This window comes from Pelophylax lessonae (assembly GCF_965119305.1).
Source record: "Pelophylax lessonae genome assembly, chromosome: 1".
Classification (NCBI taxonomy): domain Eukaryota; kingdom Metazoa; phylum Chordata; class Amphibia; order Anura; family Ranidae; genus Pelophylax; species Pelophylax lessonae.
Genome location: NC_138768.1, coordinates 652,743,556 through 652,766,622, shown reverse-complemented (window position 1 = coordinate 652,766,622; position 23,067 = coordinate 652,743,556). Strand labels below are relative to the sequence as shown.

General features: G+C 42.9%; 1 protein-coding gene across 1 annotated transcript in view; it reads right to left on the bottom strand.

The window, feature by feature from the left end:
- Positions 1–21,550, bottom strand: part of SCOC (short coiled-coil protein) — a 42,633-nt gene extending 21,083 nt beyond the window's left edge. Inside the window, exon 1 of the mRNA XM_082253741.1 lies at positions 21,442–21,550. The gene's annotated coding sequence lies outside the window, so the exon portion shown is untranslated. The remainder of the gene's footprint in view (positions 1–21,441) is intronic.
- Positions 21,551–23,067: the final 1,517 nt, after the last annotated feature.

Here is a 23,067-nt window from a genome sequence, read left to right as displayed (position 1 = left end):
AAACTGTCTGATGTGTCATTCAGGCTGTGTGTACGGGGTTTAAGGCACTGTTCCTCTGAGCGCCAGTCTCACAAGATTTGCCAATGTCATTGCTGTGCTCGCTCTCCTGGATGAAGATTCTTACATAAGTAAGCAAAGCACACCAAGATGGCCACCTCCACGCAGAGACTGTTCAGAACAATGCATAGTAAACCAGTAAGAAACGCTCAGATGCAGGGTGACCACAGGCAATACTGGTGACTGACCCACTGCCTTCCATCTGCCTTTTTTTTTTTTTTTTTTAAGAATTGAGTGCACATCAGGCAAAAGAGCACAAGTTATTTGTTGTTGAATATACACTAGGCATCTTAATGGACTGAGCAGATTAAATAAAAAAAATACACACACAAAAAACAGTATTCAAGAAAAGAACTGACAATTATCTATATAGAGACTTGTGAGCTTTGTACAAGACAGAGCAAGCCATCAAAACAACCCATAGCAACCCATTACATTTTATTTTAATGCAGTTAGATCAGGGAAGTTAAATGCTGCAGGTTATAGTACTGACCTCACAGAGCCTATTTCTGCTATGCAACAAGACACAGATCCATGGGGGACACTTGTGTAAATTTAGATTTTATTACCCTGCCAGAGACCAGTGGGAGGAAGCAATGGATTCTTACTGAGATTACATTATATAGCTCCTGCTAGAGATAAACTGATAAAATACTTAATACTTTATAGAGTGTAATGCTCTCCTATGAGACCGGTTTTCAGATGTTACCATGTATTTTATTCCATATGATCCTGTTAGCAACAAGATTTTTTTTTTTTTCAATAAAGGAATTCCAGATTCGCCTGTTAACAAGCCAGTCTGTGCAATATCATAGATAAGCTTACTGAAATAACCAATAGCACAACCTTTTTCAACCTAAAGTTTACCTTTCGGAACATGTTACACCCATACTTCAAAGCTGAGCTGCACGATTCTGGTAAAAATGAGAATCACGATCCCTATTCTCAAAATATATATATATATATATATATATATATATATATATATATATATATATATATATATATATATATATATATATATAATGTGTTTTTTATTAACCATTTAAAATATAGCTGTGATTAGGATTACCACCCCCCCACCTCCTCTGTCATGGACTACCCCTGGGTACTGCTGGCTGGTGGGTACTGCTTGGTGGTGGGTACTGGCGGGCATCTCCACTGACAGGGAAGTGAAGGGCTCACCTAATTATAGCTATTAGTGGCCGCTCGCCTGCCCACCCGGTGTGTTAGTTCATTCATGCACATCGTAGTAGTAGTGACATCACCGGGAGGAGGGCCGCCGGCCAGAGGCGCGTCTTTTGAAAGGAAGGACACAGGAGGAGCTGAGAGTAAGGAGATTGCATCATTGGGATGGGGAGGGACGCTGAGTCAGGGGGAGGGATGCTGAGGCGAGGTTACCAATGGTATTAGTATTATGCAGCATGAGGGGGTTAATGTATTGCCACTGCTGGTCACTGATGCGTTAGTGACCGACCAGTGGCAGTTAATTAACCCCTTTGTGCTGCATTAGTGCAACCAGTATCAGTGCAACCAGTGTTAATTAACATTGATACTGGTTGCACTAATTCAGCACAAAGGGGTTATTTAACTGCCACTGGTCAGTCACTAATGCATCAGTGACCAGCAGTGGCAATACATTAACCCCCTCATGCTGCATAATACAAATACCATTGGTAATTAAATTAACCACTTGCCAGCCCGTCACAGTACATATACTGTGACAGGGTGGCAGCGGCAGGTGTACGTCGCTGCCTGATTTTGGTGTATGCCCCTGTTCCATCCATTTTAAAATCATTTGGGGGAAAAGTCATTTTCGGTTTTCGGCCAAGGGCAGCCTGCATTTTCGGTTTCGGCCCAGAATTTTCATTTCGGTGCATCCTTAATTATTACCCATTTATATTATGTACACCCAGGAAAGAATCCAGGCCTTTTTTAAATTATTCTAGTGAGCTAGCCAGAACCACCTCTGAAGGGAGTCTATTCCACATTTTCACAGCTCTTACGGTGAAGAAACCTTTCCGTATTTGGAGACAAAATCTTTTTTCCTCTAGACGTAAAGAGTGCCCCCTTGTCCTCTGTGTTGACCTTAAAGTAAATAACTCAACACCAAGTTCACTATATGGACCCCTTATGTATTTATACATGTTGATCATATCCCCCCTTAATCTCCTCTTCTCAAGAGAGAATAAATTCAGTTCCTCTAACTTTTCCTCATAGCTGAGCTCCTCCATGCCTCTTATCAGTTTGGTTGCCCTTCTCCGCACTTTCTCCAGTTCCCCGATAACCTTTTTAAGAAATGGTGCCCAAAACTGAACTTTATATTCCAGATAAGGTTTTACTAATGATTTGTAAGTTTAGGATCTACCAGAACACCCAGATCCTTCTGCGCTATGGATTCCCCCAGTTCTAATCCCCCTAGTATATATGATACATGCATATTTTTCACCCCCAAGTGCATAACTTTACATTTATCAACATTAAACCTCATTTGCCACATAGTTGACCAATGAAACATGCATTGAGGTTGGCTTGTAAGTTGGAGACATCCTGTAAAGAAGTTATTCCACTGCAAAGCTTGGTGTCATCTGCAAAGACTGAAATGGTACTTTTAATCCCATACCCTATATCATTTATAAAGATATTAGAAAGTAAGGGTCCTGAAACTTGGGGTACATCACTGATAACCTTAGACCATTCAGAGTAAGAATCATTAACCACTACTCTCTGAATTCTATCTATTTACAAACTGATCTTTCCAAGCCTGTAGACTTTACCTTACACATTAGCCATGTGTGGGGAACTGTGTCAAACGCTTTTGCAAAATCCAAGTATACTACGTCCACAGCGACCCCTCTGTCCAAGGTTTTACTTACCTCCTCATAGAAAGAAATCAGGTTTGTTTGACAACCTCTGTCTTTCATGAATCCACGTTGTCTGTTGCTTAAAATATTTTTTCCAGCAAGAACTCATCTATGTGGTCTTTTATTAAACTCTCCAGTATCTTCCCGACTATACAAGTTAAACTAACAGGTCTATAGTTACTTGGCAAAGACTTTAATCCCTTTTTAAATATAGGCAACACATTGGTGCTATTCCAGTCCTTAACAAGTCCCTAAAAATTAGAAACAAAGGCTTTGAAATTATAGCGCTCAATTCTTTTAGGATGCGTGGGTGGATGTCATCTGCTCCAGGCGCTTTATCCACCCCTATTCTGTCTAAATATTTCTGGACCATATCACTTTTCAGCCACTGTGGATCATTTGGGGCTGTGTCAATACCATCCTCATTATGGTCATGAGCTCCCCCATGCTCCTTAGTATACACAGAGCTGAAGAAAGTGTTTAATAAATTTGCCTTTCCTTTGTCACCAGTCACCCACTCCTGATTATTTTGTAAAAGGGCCTACATACTCAGACCAGTGGTGGGATTCAGCCGGTTCGCACCGGTTCCACAGAACCGGTTACTAAACAGCCTTACTGTGACCATCTGTATCATCCACTCTGGCTCTCTCTGTCTCTGTGCCTGCCTGTGGCCGCGGGGCTCTCTCTCTGCGGGGAGGCGGCCGGAGCCCACACACACACTGCACTGGTTGCTAGGCTAGAGCCACTTAGCGTCTAGCAACCAGTGACGCCACCCATTTGAGCCCACCCATTGTGTGACATAGTGTTATTGTCACACGGATCCTCCTCCTGGCAAATCAGGAAGCGAGTCCGAGACCCGCTTCCTGATTGGCCGAAAGGCAAACCCAACGCCATTGGCCGAGGAGGCGGCGGGAGGACTGAGGACTCGAGGAGACACGGGGACTGAAGAGAAGCCGCCACTACAGGTAAGTGCACTAGTCCCGGGGGGGGGGGGGGGGGGCTTGGCACGCTGGTCACCGTGCATTGAAAGGGGGCACGATTGTCACTGTGCATTGAAAGGGGGCACGCTGGTCACTGTGCATTGAAAGGGGGCACGCTGGTCACTGTGCATTGAAAGGGGGCACGCTGGTCACTGTGCATTGAAAGGGGGCACGCTGGTCACTGTGCATTGAAAGTCAGAATGGTTATTAACATTTTTGAATCCCACCACTGACTCAGACCTAACCTTTTTACTAATATATTTGAAGAATTTTTGGGGGTTTGTCCTATTATCTTTTGCAATCTGTCATTTTGAATTTTTGTGTCCTTGATTTCCTTTTTACATATTCTGTTATATTCTTTGTAACAATTAAACAATGATAGTGTTCCTTCATTTTTATATTTTTTAAAAGCTCTTTTCTTATTTATAGCTTTTTTAACTTTGGCGGTGAGCCACATAGGTTTTAATTTTTAGCCTTTTAAAAACGTATTACCTATGGGAATATACTTTGCAGTGAGTTTCTATACAGTCTTTGAAAATTTCCCATTTGTGTTCTGTGCTCATCGATGCCAATATTCCCTCCCAGTCTAAATCCTGGAGAGCAACCCTCATCCTTGGAAAATTTGCTCTCTTAAAGTGAAGCATTTTTATATTTCCTGTATGCGTTTTTTGCTTACAGCTAACATTAAATGAAATTATATTATGGCCACTGCTACCCAGATATTCTTTTATATGAACATTATTAAAAAGTTCTGCATGTTTTGAGATTACCAGGTCCAACAGAGCATCATTTCTAGTGGGGGCCTCAAACTGGACCATAAAATTGTCTTTTAATTGGCTTATACATTTTTGCCCTTTAACTGTTCCAGCAGTGCCTCAAGTTATTGTCTGGGTAGTTAAAATCCCCTATTATCATCACTGTCCCAGCTCTTTCTATCTGTGCCAGGAGCTGAATCTCCACTCCTCATCAATACTGGGAGGTCTATAACAAACTCCAATGATAATCTTTGTATTACGCACACCCATACTGATTCAACTCATCACATTCTCCAACTAGGTCCTCTTTCACACTCACTTTGAGATCACTTCTCACATAGAGACAGACACCACCACCCCTCCGTTTTACCCTCTTTCCGAAAGAGCATAGCCAGGAATATTATTAGCCCAGTCATGTGAAGAATGAAGCCAAGATTCAGCAATTATTATTATTATTTCAGGTACTTCTATAGCGCTGTCAATTTACACAGCGCTTTACATATACATTACACATTCACATCAGTCCCTGCCCTCAAGGAGCGTACAATCTAAGGTCCCTAACTCACATTCATACATACATAGTAGGGCCAATTTTATACAGGATCCAAGGGACAAGTTTATACAGGATCCAATTAACCTACCAGCATGTCTTTGGAATACCAATTAAATCATAGTTCTCCTCATGCACCAGAGCTTACAACTCCCCTATTTTGCTTGGCAGACTTCTGGCATTGGTGAACAAACACTTTAATTCATTGTCACATTTTGCACACTTATTTTGGTACAAATAGTACCATTTCCAATGGTTGTTTGTAACATGGGAACCTTCTTATCCTGTCATAACTCTCCCCCCATCTTTCCCTATTCCACCCACCAATAGGGGCTGACCCCTGTCTGACCCATTATAATCTAATTTACCCTTCCCCCTCAATCCTAGTTTAAAAACTCCTCCAGCCTTCTCTTTTTATGTCACACTGTATTTGCGCATAAGTCTTTCAAACGCAGTTTTTTGGGAAAAAATACAAATGAATTCTAAAAAAAGCGAAACAGTGAAGTTAGCCCAACTTTTTGTATAATGTAAAAGATGTTACACCGAGAATCGTGATCTTTATTCTAAGCAAAAAAAAAAAAAAATCATGATTCTCATTTTATCCAGAAACGTGCAGCTCTACAGTACACCACAACATACAGTATTAGTGTGACGTGGTTTGCTTCCAAAACAGGATGCAGAGATGTGAATTCACCCTTAATTCCTCCAATAGTCCGAAACACTGCCCTTAATGCCTTCCAACCCAGCTGCCCTCTAACCAGTCTATTACACCCAGGGGGGTGAAAAGGTTGATCTGATCCCAAAAGCACAGTGACAGGCTGTTACAGTGGTCACATGATCAGGAGCCTGTCCTGTTGACTCCTGATCATTACTAGAGACCAGGAGCGGTCCATGACAGCTCAATCACTGTGCTGGGAGAGGTCAGGGAGCGCGTTCTTAGCGCAGAAACCTCTGCAAACCATGGACACATATGTGCGGAGCGTGAGCATTAAAAGCCCACCCACTTTCCTGCTGCACATGTGTTATGTGGGCATCAAGAGGTTAAGAAACACATATCTACAACGTATAAGAATATTATCAAGCACAGTTATATTGATCTCTTTAGCTACAAATCTGAATAAAGTGCTAAGTGCACTTAGATCATCAAAAAGAAGCATATTCATTCATCTAAGACAAACACATTCATCCAAAGGATATCTCCTTATACAACCGATTATATATTTATATACATAAATGACCCTTAAAAGCCATTACAAACTAACTACTCTAAAGTGAATGCAAGAACATGGTTATTCCTTACAAAAGAGAATTATGTGGTTGCATAGATCGAGATTGCCCTGAAAGCAAACACACAAAAGCACACAAATATATAAACTAGAAAAAGAGGTGGAAAAAAAAAAAAAAAAAAGGGAATAATAAAGATCACATGCCTAATTATAAAGTTTTAAAAGAACATTTTGGTGACAGAAATATTTAGGCTGTCATTTCTGACCTCCCTTTCTAGAATCTTAAAAAGTGTTTGTAATGGAAAATGTTTTTTTTTTTTCTTAATAAAACAACATGTCATAGTTACCTGCTCTGTGCAGTGGTTTTTCACAAAGCAGCCCTGATCCTCGTTTTCTCAGGTTCTGCGTCGGTGCTCTGGATCCCTCCCCCTTGCCGAGTGGCCCCATACCAGGCCGCTTATTGTGGGGGCACTCATATATTCTTGCTCCTGAGCCAGCTCTCTGTATCCATAAGGCTTCTTTCACACGGTCCGCCTCCACAGGCGGATCCGTGTTGCTCAGCGGGGATCGATCCGCGATCCCCGCTGAGCCGGGCGGATGACAGCTCCGTCTCCGCTTGCAGAGCGGAGAGGGAGGTGTCTCAGCACCCGCTGCCCTCTATGGGGGATCGGAGGAGAGCGGACCGCTTGTCCGCTCTCATCAGATCCGATCCGATTACTGAACGGATGGAAAAATAGGGTTTCCATCCGTCCAGATTTCACGGACAGGATCGGATGCGGATGGCAGCGGGTGTCAGCGGAGGTGACTTCCGCTGACACCCGCTGCCCCATAGAGCTGCATGGAGGATCCGATCAGATCCGCCTAAAAAACTGACAGGCGGATCTGATCGGACCGCCCGTGTGAAAGAGCCCTAAGACACAGAGCGCGGCTCAGCCCCGCCTCACTGGCTGTGATTGACAGCAGCGGCAGACAATGGATCAGGAGGGAGAGACCTGGGAGAGCCTTGGGTCTCGTGCACATGGCTGGATTGGGATCAGGCTTACGCATTAGGGGGGCTAAGGGGGAGCTGCACACTGAATGCATGAAGGAAAAAGCCTTTAATAAAGGAGTTAGGGCTTTTTCACACGGCCGCTCCGTGTGTCCGCAAATCATCCTATTTTTTTTTGCGGATGATTTGCGGACATAATGTAAGTCTACGGCATTGCGGATGTCAGAGGAATACCATCCGCTGACATCCGATTTTCTTCCTTTCAGTTCTGTTCCGTTTTTTGGAACAGAACCCTATTTTTCCTCCGTGTAAAAAACGGAAAGGAAGGAAAATCGGATGTCAGCGGTGTCACCCGCTGACATCCGCAATGCCCATAGACTTACATTATGGCCCTCTAGTTCCTCCTGTTTTGAACTGTATTGTAACTGTATTGTCTTCCTTCACATTGTAAAGCGCTGCGCAAACTGTTGGCGCTATATAAATCCTGTATAATAATAATATAATAATTATGTCCGCATATCATCCGCAAACGGATGGGATGATATGCGGACATACGGAGCGGATGACACAAATGTCATCCGCTCCGTGAAAAAAAAAAAAAAAGGTCCCGCAGCGGAGCTTTCACACGGAGCGGCCGTGTGAAAGAGCCCTTAAGGAACTTCACTCACATGAGAATGTTCACTTCAAATCTCCAGTTATTCGAAAAGAATCTGCACATGATTGGGTGTACATAATAAATAGGAATTTGCTTTTTACAAAATTGGAAAACTGACGTGAATAGTCATTGAGGTTTTTTTTTTTTTTTTTTTTTAAATATATCTTTTGAAGATACTCAACTCCTTTTTTCTTAAGCACTTTCTGTCCGAGGCAATTTTTTACAGCACACACACTAAATTAAAATCAGCATTTTTTGCTAGGAAATTACTTTGAACCCACAAACATGAAATATTTATAAAAGAGTCCATGGAGAATAAAATGGTGGCTGTTACAATTCGTCACATATTAGTGCAGCCATTTATCACATTTTTCAGGAAAAAAATAAAAATGTATTTTTGTGCACACAATCACAATATACCAGTATAAATATTTGCCAGCACACCACAGATCGTTTAATAAAGTCCAAATGTTTCTTTTTGTTGGAGAGATCACATCACAGCAAGCAAGGGAAGAACCCCTTCGTCTGGCATTTGCTCACATGCCTAAAGGAGGAGTTCTGCATGACTCCAAAAAAGCACTTCTTTGCTGTGATCTCTGTGAACTGTTTGGACTTTATCTGAAGATTTGTGGTGTCCCGACAAAAATTTACACTGTCCTGTGCATGTTCCACTCTCCAGATGGTTGTTGCTGCAGCATCCATTACTTTTGTGCCTATTCCAGGAACGTGGGCAATGGGAATACCAAAGCGGATCTTCACTGCATCTGAGCACCACAAAAAAATATTGCTCTCAGTCTGACGTTTGCAACAATACCTCACGTGTGAAGCAATCACCGTTTACATATGCGTGCGGGAGTAACGCAACCTATTGGCAGTTCAATATTTTTTTTTTTATACAATTTACTTTTTTTTTTTTTTACTAACTTTATTGCTATCACAAGAGATGAACAACATCCCTTGTGAAAGTATGGGCCGTGACAGGTCCTCTATATGGAGATATTTAGGGGTCTACAAAAAAAGCAACAAAGGAGTGGCTCAAGAAAAAGCACATTAACTCCTTTACGACCTCCCGCCGCAGATGTACTGCGGCAGGCAGGCGCTCCTGGGTGAATTGCCGTACATGTACGGCGCTTGCTCTCGGGAGCGAGCGGGCGCCGCCGGCAGCGCGCTTCTGCCCCCGCTCCTCAGTGGGGGAAGTCTATGCGTGTGTCAGGCGGCTCCGATTGCCACATTACACCCGCGATTGTTCCCCGCTGAGAGAGAGGACGGCCGGCTGCTGCAAACACAGCCGACAGTCCTTCTCCCTGGGATGATCACAGAGCTTATGTGATCCTGCTATATAGGATCACATGTCTCTATGGTCATCGCAGAAGCCACACCCCCACAGTTAGAATCACTCCCCTAGGGTCACATTTAACCCCTTCCCTGCCAATGGCATTACAGTAACAGTGCATATTTTTAGCACTGATTACTTTAGTACTGTCCTGGTACCACCAAAAGTGTCAAAAATGTCAGTTAGGGGTCCGATCTGTCCGCCACAATGTCGCAGTCCCGCAAAAAAAAAAAAAAAAAAAAAAAAAAAACACAAATCTTTTCCGTAGTTAGTAGACGCGATAACTTTTGCGCAAACCAATCAATACGCTTATTGCGATTTTTTTACCAAAAATATGTAGCCGAAAACAAATTGGCCAAAAATGTTAAAATTTTGATTTTTAATTTTTTTTGGGGGGGAATGTCATAGTAGAATGTGAAAAATAGTTTTTTTTTTAAAAATTGTCGCTTTTTTTTGTTTATAGCGCAAAAAAATAAAAATCGCACAGGTGAAATACCACCAAAAGAAAGCTCTATTTGTGGAGGAAAAAAGGACGCACATTTCGTTTGGGTACAGTTTTGCACGTCTGCGCAATTGTCCATTAAACTAACGCAGTGCCGAATCGCAAAATAGGGCCTGGTCAGGAAGTGGGTAAAATCTTCCGGGGCTGAAGTGGTTAAGGTCATGGAGTGGCCTAGTCAGTCTCTAGACTTTAATCCTTTAGAAAATTTATGGAGGGAGGGAGCTGAGAAACCTTAAGAATTTAGAGAAGATGTGTAAAGAAGAGTGGACCGAAATGCCTCCTGAGATGTGTTTTGCTTGGGGATCAATTACTTTTTACTCACTGAACTGCAACTCAATTTATAACAATCATGTTTTTTTCCTGGATTTTTGGTTGATATTCTGTCTCTATCATTTAAAATACACCTATGATAAAAAAAATTATAGACCCTTCATTTCTTTGTAAGTGGGCAAACTTACAAAATCTGCAGGGGATTAAATATTTTCTCCACTATATGCTGGCTATAGATGGACCAAAATTCAATTGGTTCAGCAGAGATTTGACGAATTTCAATCTCTGGCCGTTACGCTCAACTGAAGTTGATCTGTTGGAAATAATCTGACTAGCAGCTGCAGCACTGATCTATGTATTCTGACAGTGGAGGAGACCCCATTGGCAGAATACAATACCACAGTGAGGAGGATTTCTCTATCCACCTTGCTTGTGTGGATGGGGGAATCCATTCTTCTAAACTTTATAACCAGGACAGTGTGTTAAAGTGAAACTAAAGTTTCACAGAGGTGTCCAAACTTTTTTTTAAAGAGGGCCAGACTTGATGAAGTGAACATGCGTGAGGGCTGACCATTTTGTCTGACATTAGAGCAGGCCAGGGTCCCCCTCCCAAAATAGATCCCCTTAGAGCAGGTCAGGGTCCCCTATCCATTATAGATCCCCTTAGAGCAGGTCAGGACATGCCCCTCCCCCATAGAAAAGATCTGATCCATAGTGAGTACCGTAGTGAGTGACTGTCTTGACTTCAAGACATTTCTCTTCTTACTTCGCCTACCTTAGGCTGTCTCGGGTCCTCCGGTCCAGCCTCTCTCTTCAGTCTATAAGAATGTATTCCTCCAGAGTCCAAATCCTCCCTCCATCCAGTTCTCCTGCCGCACTTTGGTCGCCCCCCAGCCAGGGCGTAGAGATCACTCCGCAGTCGCATGTCTCTCGCCACCACCACTTTACTTGTAGGTGGCGCAGGCCAGATAGAGTGGAGCAGGGGGTGGATCGGGACATACGAGCGGCTGAGCCGCCGAAGGAGGCCAGAGGCGGAGAGGCCCCGCCCCTGAGCCATCGCATTGGGAGGGGATGTGATGAATCTCAGAGAGACATTGAGAAAAGTCAGTGGTGTCCCTGGGGCCATATTAAACTAAAGCACAGACGCAACTGGCCCGCGGGCCAGACTTTGGACATGATGCCCCGTACACACGTGCAGATTATCTGAAGACTTTTGTCTGCAGACTTACCTTTTCTATGTAGTGCAAGGGCCTGCCGGATTGCATACAAATTGAAAGTGTTTAGGTTTGACCTCATATTATATGGTTTTGGTAAGTCTGCAGACAAAAGTCTTCAGATAATCTGCACGTGTGTACGGGGCATAAGGCATCCTGTGAGGAAAATAAAGAAAACATTTTCAGAACAGGACATGAGTCGGCACAATTGTGCATGAAAGGCTGGAGTTCGGCTTTAAAATAAACCAGTTTACAGTCTAAACCATATAAACAGCTAGGTCATGCATTCAGGTACTTGTCGCATACCTTGCAAAATCCAGGACACAATTATGCAAATACCACCTGCATTTCCTGGAGAAGACATTAGGCTCACCTCCAGCTGCTCATTATTGATTACTATGATAGACAGCCTCAATGACAAACAGCAAGGTTTGAAAGGGGGGTGGGGAACCCAAGCTCAGCTGCAGGAAAAGACATCCCTTTTTCCACAACAGCGTTTAAGGTTTCAGGGGTGCTCTTCATTTTATGTGATGGCCCAGGTACTCATAATTAGCTACATTAACTATATTCATAACGGGAGTTAATAAGTCTTCAACAATTCACAGCTTCAACCATGTGAATTAAAGGATTACCATTTATGCAGACTTATGGACACCAAGGATGGGATCGTGTAACTACAAGAGGGTGGTTCCACAGCTTTCACATCTTTCATCCTAAGGATTGGATCAAGCTGTCTGTGCTATATAAAAAAATATGGATATAAATGCTGTGGTACTTTCCTGACCCTCATTCTTCAGACCTGAAGAAGTGACTTTGGAAGCTAGAAAATGTCCTCAACAGGACACTTGAAGCTCGGCAGACCAGACATCCAATGCTAAACAATCAAATTTCTTATGGCTGCCATGATTTCAAACCTTCTGCATGCTGCACGTGCACACACACACACACAATAGAATAGATATTGTTCAGCGCAACACAGTAAAGTTTGATTAGGTTTAATTTGAAAGATCTGCCAGAACCAACTGTCTCCCCTCTCATTTTTGATGACAAATTTTATTATGTATGTGTGCATGCAGCGTGCGCTCACGCACCCACGCAGGCAGAAGGTTTGAAACCATGGCATCCAAAAGACCTTGATCATTTAGCATTAGATGTCTGGTCAAATCGCATGACAAGTCGTACCCTATTGTAAGCAATGACCATGTTCAAAATCGGTGCGACGCAGACTTTGCGGAGCCGCAATGATTTGAAAAAGTAGTTCCTGCACTCGTTTTGGCGATTTGAGGTGCGACTTGCATAGGCATCTGTTCAGGAAATTGCAACGATGTTTTCAAAGTCGCACCTGAAGTCACACTGATATGCTGCTTTGAAATTGCGCAATTTCAAATGAAGTCGCATGGATCTCAAAGCCCCATTCACTGTGAATGAGGGCATACTCCCCAGTAGGGGTCGACCGATTATCGGCAAAGCCGATATATCGAGGGTCTATATGCACTTTCCCCGATTTATCAGAATCAGCCCCTGAGGTTACCAATATTGCCAATATTTCGGGAAAGTGCTTGTACCAGAGTGATGCCTGCAGCTAGAGGCATCACCTCGGTACAGGTGTCCATAGCCGACGGTCAGCTGTCTGGTAATGACAACCGATGCGGCTGAGAAGCCGCTCAGCTGTCATTACAAGGTGCCGGAGGGGGGGGTGATGACTCGCCCGGGTCTCCCATCCCACCGGCACGTCCGCCACATTCGGCTCTGATCGGGTCTTCATGTAAAAATCCGGTAGTGATGTCATGACATCACTTCTGGGTACTTGGCGGCAAATTCCAAACAGCCAAACTTGGCGTTTTGAATGCTTTTAAGTGCAGAGGAGGGGTTTGGGGTCTTTTAGACCCCCAGATCCCTCCACAAGAGTACCTGTACCTTTAATGTATGAAAATATCAGCCAATACCGATATACGATGACCAAAATATTGGTATCGGTATCAGCAATAAAAAAACAATATCGGTCGATCACTACTCCCCAGTATACTCACTTCCACCTTGTGTTGTGGTAGTTACATTCCTTGCTGGTTGCTGTCATCTACTCCCAAGGTGCTGGGTTTTGGGCATTTTGATTGGCCGCTGGGGGGGGGGGGGGGTGACATCATGCCATTCTAGGACAGTCCTGTGTACATTTGGTAGAAAACTGAGCAGGCAGTTAGGTTTGTATTACTGCAGAGGAGACATAGTAGGTCTCTTCTGAAATAAAAAGCTGCATTCTACATACACGTCTACCATCACCCTTCCGATAGCACACCAAGCATTTTCTATTCGGGATAAAGAATACTTTTCTGTTTGGCAGACTTCACTGACAAGCTGAACTGAGCCTAGATCCTGATCTTTGTGATTACTTTGCATAATACTCGAGGAAACTGAAAGATCTTTGCTTCTCTTACACAAATATTGAATATGTTTACTATGCTTGTCAGCACAGAGAATGCATCTACTGACTAAACTATTCACGGATATAAATAATAGTAAGAATAAATTCCTGTTTCTTCCATCTTCTAGCTTAAAATAGAATATACCCTTGTACACTCACACACTGAGACACAAAGGACATGTACGGGTGCAGCTTAGTCAATCCACCTACACCATCTTATTGCACACAAGCCAATAAACATTTGCTTTGAAATATAGGTTTGTATGAAGCTTTGAAACACTTTGTTACTGTTAATTCTGTATACTGAAAGCTTTTTTTTTTTTTTTTTTTTTTTATGTCATGTGACCCGCACAGCATCACTCAACACTGTGCAGACACAGATTTATACATCAGCAACAGTGGAAACTCCGCACTTTCTCTGAGGATGGGAGAGACTTGGGAGACATGATGTGACCTCTGAACAGCAATGATTAACCACTTGACCTTCAGGAGATTTACTTCACTTAACCACTTCTGGACCAGAAGGATTTACCCCCCTTAATGACCAGGCCATTTTTTGTGATACGTCACTGCATTACATTAACTGACAACTGCATGGTCATGGTACGCTGTACCCTAATAAAATTTATGTCCTTTTTTCCCCACAAATAGAGCTTTCTTTTGGTGGTATTTGATCACCTGTGCGATTTTTATTTTTTGTGCTATAAAAAAAAAAAAAAAATATATATATAATATATATTACACTGTATATATTTTTATACTTTCTGCTATAGAACATTCCCAAAAAAGAATTTAATAATCCAATTTTTTTCATCATTTTAGGCCAATTTGTATTCTGCTACATATTTTTGCTAAAAAAAATCCCAATAAGTGTATATTGATTGGTTTGCGCAAAAGGTATTGCGTCTACAAACTTGGGGAAAGATTTAGGTCTTTTTTTTTTTACTAGTAATGGCGGCAATCAGCAATTTTTAGCGGCACTGCAACATTACAGAGCACAGATCGGACACCTGACATTGACACTTTTGGGGGGGCAGTGACATTACTACAGTAATCAGGGCTAAAAACATGCACTGTTAATGTACTAATGACACTGGCAGGCAAGGGATTAACGCCAGGGGCGATCAAAGGGTTAAATGTGTCCCTAGGGGGTGCTTTCTAACTGTAGGGGGGATGGATGTGCTGCATGAACACAGAGACCTGTGTTCCTAAATAAGAGGAACACAGGATCTCTGCGTTCATAACTGACAGAAGAGCAGTCTGCCGTGTTTATATGTACGGCGTCTGGTCGGCAAGTGGTTAATGACCAGGACATTTTTTGTAGTACAGCACTGCATTACTTTAACAATTGTGCGGTAATGCAACACTGTACCCAAATTAAATTTCTAATTTTTTCCCCCCACAAATAGAGCTGTCTTTTGGTGGTATTTGATCGCCACTGTTTTTTATTTTTTGCGCTATAAAACAAAAAAAGTCTAACAATTTTGAAAAAACAAAAAAAAACACAATTTTTTTTTACTTTCTGCTTTAAAACATATCCCATAATACATTTAAAAAAAAAAATCTAATTTCTTCATAAATTTAGGCCAATATGTATTCTGCTACTTATTTTTGGTTAAAAATGATTCCAATAAGCGTATATTGTTTGGTTTGTGCAACAGTTATAGCGTCAACAAAATATGGGATATACTGGAATTTGTATTCATACACGTAATGGTGGCAATCAGCGACTTATAGCGGGACTGCGATATTGCGGCCGACAATCAGACACGGACACTTTGTGGGAACCAGTGACACTAATACAGTGCTAAAAATATGTGCTGTCACAGTACTAATGACACTGGCTAGGAAGGGGTTAAATGTGTGCCTAACCATAACCAGTGTCTTTGTGTACTGTGTGTCTTCCCTTTTACTAAGGGAAGTGACGAATGTTATCCCCTGCTTTGCTGGGACACAAAATCCATCACTTTACCCATCAGAACAGCTGCTCTGCCACCACCGTATAATTAAGTTATGCGGTCGGTGAGTGGTTAAATAAGGTTTTACATTAAATTAAATGTAGTAGAATGATCTTTATACACACAGTAAATACATTGCTCAAAAAAATTCAAGGAACACTTTGAAAACACATCAGATATCAATAGGGAAAAAGATCATGCTAGATATCTATACTGATATGGACTGGGTAATGGGTTAGTAATAAAAGGATGCCACATTGTTTGATAGAAATTAAAATGATCAACCTAAGAGGGCTGAATTCAAAGACAACCCAAAAATCAAAGTAAAAAAATGATGCAGCAGGCTAGCCCATTTGAAATTTAATTGCAGCAACTCAAAATGGTACTCCATTTATATGGCCCCCATGTGCTTCTACGCATGCCTGACAACATCGGAGCATGTTACTAATGAGACGACGGATGGTGTCCTGGGGTATTTCCTCCAGATCTGGACAGACTGAACAGAGGTGCAACCTAGCAGCATTGAATGGAACGAAACCCAATTATCCCAGAGGTGTTCTATTTGATTTTGTTTAGACGAACGTGGGGGCCATTGAATGGTATCAATTCCTTCATCCTCCAGGAACTGGCTGCATACTCTCACCACATGAAGCCGAGTATTGTTGTGCACCAGGAGGAACCCAGGACCCACTGCACCAGCGTAGGACCCGACAATGGGTCCAAGGATTTCATTCCAATACCTAATGGTAGTCAGGGTGCCTTTGTCTAACCTGTAGAGGTCTGTGCGTCCCTCCATGGATGGGCCTTCTCAAAACATCACTGACCCACCACCAAACCAGTCATGCGAAACGATGTTACAGGCAGAATAACATTCTCTACAGCGTCTCCAGACCCTTTCACGTCTATCACATGTGCTCAGGGTGAACCTGCTCTCAACTGTGAAAAGCACTGGGTGCCAATGGCAGTCCTGCCAATTCTGGTGTTCAATGACAAATGCCAAATCGAGCTCTACGGTGCCAGGCAGTGAGCACAGAGCCCACTAGAGGATGTCAGGCCCTCAGGAAGTTGGTTTTACTGCGGCGGTCAGCCCCTCACAGGCAGAGTGACGTAGGTCTACGTCGCTAGCCTGTGAGGGTCTAGGGGGCGAGCGCGCGCCCCCGGAGGCGTGCTCCCGCTCCCGAGTGGTCACGGACCCCCCCGTGCGTGTGACCGGCGGACCCGATCGTCCGCCGGTCACTCACGATCGTCGGTGGAGAGGGAGAAAGGCAGGCGGCTAATGTAAACAAGCCGCCTGTCATTCTCCCCAGTGTATGAATGATGATCATACGGTTCTACTATGTAGAACCGTTGATCACTGTTCATACATCTCAAGCCACAGCCAATCACAGTTAGAATCACGCCCCTAGGGACACACATAGCCCCTCCCTCTCAAAAAAGTTAATCCCTTCACTGCCAGTGTAATTTTACAGTAACAGTGCATATATATAGCACTCATTACTGTAGAAATGTCACTGGTAACCCCAAAAGTGTCAAAAATGTCAGTCGAGGGTCCGATCTGTACGCCGCAGTACCGCGCAAAAAAATCACAGATCGCCGCAATTACGCGTTAAAAAAAAACAAAAATGACAAAAATCTTTCCCTTTCTTAGTAAACGCGATAACTTTTGCGCAAACCAATCAAAATACACTTTTTGCAATTTTTTTTTTACCAAACATATGTAGCATAAAACAAATTGGCCGAAAATGTTAAAAAATTTTGATCTTTACATTTTTTTTGGGGGAATTTCATATAAAAAAATGTGAAAAATATTGTTATTTTTGCAAAATTGTTGCTCTTTTTTTGTTTATAGTGCATGATCAAAAAAAAAAAAAAAAAAAAAAAAAAAAAAAAAAAAAAAAAATCGCACAGGCGATCAAATACCACCAAAAGAAAGCTCTGTTTGTGGGAAAAAAAGGACGTGAAATTAGTTTGGGTACAGCGTCGCATGACCGCGCAATTGTCCGTTAAAGTCACGCAGTGCCGAATCGCAAAATAGGCCCTGGTCAGGAAGGGGGTAAAATCTTCCGGGGCTTAAGTGGTTAAAATCGCACAGTGCCGAATCGCAAAAAGTGGCCCAGACGTAAGACAGCAAAATCCTCCAGTGGTAAAGTGGTTAAGGTCCTTTCACATGGGTATTCCAATCAGGTCCATCTGTTAGTTTTTTCAGACGGACCCGATCAGGAACCTCCATGTATGTCTAAGTTGTTCAGGTCTGGGAATTAATTAAAAAATGAAAAAAAAAAAAAAAAAAAAAAAAAAAAGGACTGCTGTGTCCTTTTTGGTTTTTGCAAGCCTAAATGTGACAAATAGGAGGTAGCTTTATGTAAATGGATAAGAAATGTTTTCATCTGGCCGCCCATGTATCAAAACACAGGTTTGCAAAGGTCCAGTTGCAAAATGCAGAAGAAAAGTGAACGGCTACAGGTCACAAAGTAACATTCGTCTCAGACTCATTCTGCTCCGATTCAGCACGGAATCTGTTCACACATCCCCTAATGAATGGGCCAAAGGAAGGCAGGGTGAAAGGACTCTTGTAAGTGGAACTGCACTTTTGCTACAGACACACTCATATAGTACAGTCTCCCTCCCTAAGTAGCCTCTGTAAGTCTTAAGCTTGGTACACACGATGAGAATATCCAATCAATATTATTGTTTTTTTTATTTTGCATGCTAGTGTCATATTGAAAGCGAATAGGTCACTAAAGTTACGAAAATTCTCATATGAGAGAATACAACTTCGGAAGTGACGCAGTGTATTGTAATGCTCTATTTATTTTCCGACCATGTACGGTCTTGGACACTCCATTTTTTACAGACGAATACTGTACTGATTAAATGAAAATTGTTCATTCAGTTTTTGTATGAGAAACTTTTTTGTGCTTTCCCCTTTGGAACATTTTGCATAAGCAGTCATGATCGTCTTTCAAAAGCTGTGTACTAACAATCAGATTTTCATACGATCTATCGAAAAGCAGTATTTTTGTCCGATTTTCTCATTGTGTGTACTAGGCATTATACTCGCCTGTCCCTGATAGAGTGAGATATTGCCCACAAAGCCTGCCAAATCGCTTGCTAAAATCTTCTGAGACAAGTGCCTTTATGGGCGATATTTTCTTTGATCAGGGACCAATAAGTATGAGAATTATAGGGGATATTGAGAGCATAACACAGTAGAAGTATAAGGTGCTGGTACACTTTAAAGCTAAGCTCCAGAAAAACGGCTAAATACTTTAATACATACAGTATACTGGAAATTTTAATGCAAACTCCAAAGTACTGTCTTGTTGGTACTTCCTGCCATGGAGAATTGCCAGAATCTTCCCTGATGCCTTCCTCTATGCCTCAGGGGCTGTGGGCTGGAGGGCACTATGCATCATATCTATAGGTCCAACGATTTTGGGCCCGAATTTTTACCCTCATTTACTCTGCAATGAATGCCAATCTCACCAAAAATGCTTAGATGGCACTTTTATGACCTTTTGAATGAGATACCTAGACACGCTCGATTGCTCTCTTTTTTTCTTTTGGCTACCAAGATATCTATCACCCAAGCATGGAAAACCCCCGATAGTTTATTTTTAGCTGCAGCAAAAATTATCCTGGATGATGCTCCATGAAAAACTGCCCAGCATACTACAAGATATACAGCCTAGATTTGAAAAATATTGGAATACCTGGATTAGAGATCTACAGCCACCTATCTAAACTGGAGCAGTACGGGGGTTGTGGGAGCCGGATTGGGCAGAATAACACTTTACCTCTTCCATTTCCCAAGTTACTCTCCCTTTCCTTTTTTTGTGAATCTAAATGCAGCACTAGTAATCATGCTATTGGTTTTGTAGAACATAGCTAATTTTTTTGCTTCTTCATTAATTAGTGCATTTATAGAGTGCGGGCGGATGTGGGTTTACTTCCGGTGGCTGCTGGTTTAAGCCGTTTTCCCATTTGGAATGCACCACTTGAGAGACTAAAGCCCCGTACACACGTACTGATCGTCGGCCGAACGTTCGGCCGTCTTTTGTCCAGGGCTGTCGTGTCTGTTGAAAACTGCAAAAGACTGCACACGAATTTTGTCGGCCAACAACAGCCGACTGCAGAAGTGATGTCATGTGATGGTTAACTTTCCTTGTGTTTTTTCTTCTCTGAGCATGCCCAGTCTTGCCAATCTGCTGTCTGTCGGCCGAAATCTGTACTGACTGGCGAACAATCGGCCGTTCTGGTGTTGGCTAACAAAAATTTTAATGCCTGCACGACAGATTCTGTTCAGCCGAAAATGCGCTGTCGGAAGCATCATACTAACAAGCCTACAATCGGCCGATCGGTCGTCGGCCGAATATTTACGGCCGACAATCGGTACGTGTGTACGAGGCTTTAGTCATTTCCGGTCTTGTGTGTATATAAGGAGGACGTTGTGCGTATGTAGAACCACGTCCCTGATGACGTCTATATGGCGAAACACGGAAGGAATTGGTTCCGCGCAAACGTCGTTATATGAAGAGGTCAGCCATTTTGTTGGTTTTAAACAATTACCACCCCGCAGCTTACATGTGTTATTTTATCTACCACTTGGTGAGTGTTATTCTTATTTTAATAAACTTGGGAGTCAAACTTACTACACTAGGAGACTCTTCTGCTGTTTTTTCCTGACTCATGTGCATCATTTTTGGATGTGAATGAGCGGTTGGCGTTTTTTGATCTATCTGGATCTGAGGCCATGTGATTCTCATTAAATCACCAAATGTGCAATAGACCATTATGAAAATAGTGATAAACACCATGCGGTAAGAGTCAGTGTGTTTGTCCGTGACGGTGGAGGGTTATCTTTGGCACCTTATACGAGTTGTACACCGTGGTGGAAGATTCTGGCATGAATTTTATCTTTGTGAGTTTTTTCCTATTTACTGAATCTCGTTTGGAGCGCTGCATTTTGTTTTAGTGTCGGTTCACACTATGGCGACACGACTTCGAGGGGCGACTTAAGGAAGTCGCCGTGCACCGCGATTTCGGCACGGCTTTCACCGACTTCACATAATGGAAGTCAATGCAAGTCGCTCCAACTTCGGCCAAAAGTAGAGCAGGAACCTTTTTCTAAGTCGGAGCGACTTGAGTCGCTCCTATTAGAACGGTTCCAATTGCACAGAATGGAGCACGACTTGTCAGGCGACCAAGTCGGAACAGTGTGAACCGGCACTTATACTTTAGTAATCAATCAGCCCATACACACAGCTGCGTCTACATAGGAAAATGTGTGCTGCGTTTAGCAGGCCATAAAGAAAGTAGGACACAGCTGCACACACATAAACATAAGTACCTTAGGTGTGTACTTTACGCAGGATCAAGCAAGAATCTTTCCTTCATGCAGACAATATACAAAAGCACAGCAAGTTTTTTTTAGCCCATGTGAATGAGCCCCAATACCTAAAAGGACAGAAATTATTCTGAACCCCAAGTCTATAAAATCTCCAAATCCTATACAGACAACCCATAGCATGTACATTGTCAGTGCTCTTATGACTGATGCTCCCAGCTGAATGGGAATATCACACACCTATACAAACACCCCCGTGTCCCCGGCCCAGTAACAATGGCTGAATACAGAGCAGTGCTGAGGACTGGGTTCTATGGCCTCACCTCACCGGACAGCCGATGCTGAGCTCCGTCTATAACTGTATAATATTCGATATACCAACACCACCAGGACCCTCCTCTGCGACAGCAGACTGGATCGGCCGTACGTACCTCCCAGCGTCATGACGTACATCTAATACGTCCATTAGTGTCTTACAGCGGACATTTTATCGAAGACCTGTCTGTGTATTACTAAATGCAAGCCCATTTGGCGCAGGAAATATACCAACAGTATAGTCATGACAATATCGTTCCTGTCCCTCCCTTAGTCACCGCATAGATAAGTGAGCAAAAAAACGGAGCATCCAGTCCAGTCTGCCGCAGCTAAGCCTGGAGCTGACCAGGGAAGCCAAGCCTCGATCTGGGTTGTATTAGCCAAGCCTCGATCTGGGTTGTATTAGCCAGGCCTCAATTTTGGTTGTTTTAGCCAAGCCTCGATCTGGGTTGTATTTGCCAAGCCTCGTTCTGGGTTGTATTACACAAGCCATGGTCTGGGTTGTATTAGCCAAGCCTCGATCTGGGTTGTATTAGCCAAGCCTCGATCTGGGTTGTATTTGCCAAGCCTCGTTCTGGGTTGTATCAGCCAAGCCTTGGTCTGGGTTGTATTAGCCAAGCCTTGGTCTGGGTTGTATTAGCCAAGCCTCGTTCCTGATTCTATTGCACATGCCTATGACACAGTTGACACTGAAGAAGGAGTCATTAGTTGCACACTGCAAGTGTAGCAAATCATCATATTATAACAGCCCATTCAGACTGGCGCGACACGACTTTGTGGGGCGACCTGTGACTTTGGCGCAACTTGCACGGACTTCATATAATTCATACTTGCCAACTGTCCCTTTTTTCCTGGGACAGTCCCTGCAAATAGGAGCCTGTCCCAGGTAATTTATATTGTCCATGGAAGTGCCTGTTAATTGGGCTGCCCATAAATGTTACGCAGAAGTAGTGCAACTGAATGGGAGAATTATTCCAACTCTGCTACTGTGGCCTTAAGTTTGAAATTCCCTTTTTAATTTCCTGTAATTCTCTCTATGTTGAGTAGACTCTATAATCTGATAAGTAGGCGAGATTAATTCTGCAGAGTGGGCGGAGCTTCAGGGACGTGGGTGTGGTAATTTATAGCTGTGCTGCAAAGTGTCCCTGGAATTTTTTTTTAAATGTTGGCAACTATGATAATTGAAGTCAATGCAAGTCGCCTCCAGGTCGCCCCAAAGTAGTACAGGACCCTTTTTCTAAGTCGGAGCGACTTGTGTCGCTCCTATTAGAACGGGTCCTGTACTACTCAATGGCGAGCGACCGACCGCGACTTGTCAGGCAACCAAGGTGCCTGACAAGTCGCGCTAGTCTGAATGGACTCTAACACTTGTGGAGCGCAGTGGCTACCAGTCAAAATTTATAGAACACCCCGTTTTTCCATTTTTATTGAAATGTAGTAGTTGTAAACTTTGTTACACCACTTGTACCTACAGGTAAGCCTATAATAAGGCTTACTTGTACTGCGAATATCTCCTAAACTTGCACTGTTTAGGAGACATTCAGAGTGCATGCAGCTGATGATGTCATTGGCGCATGCGCTCTGAAAGCCAGCTTACTGTGCCAGACCTTCAGAGCCCATGCCGCAAACAGGTG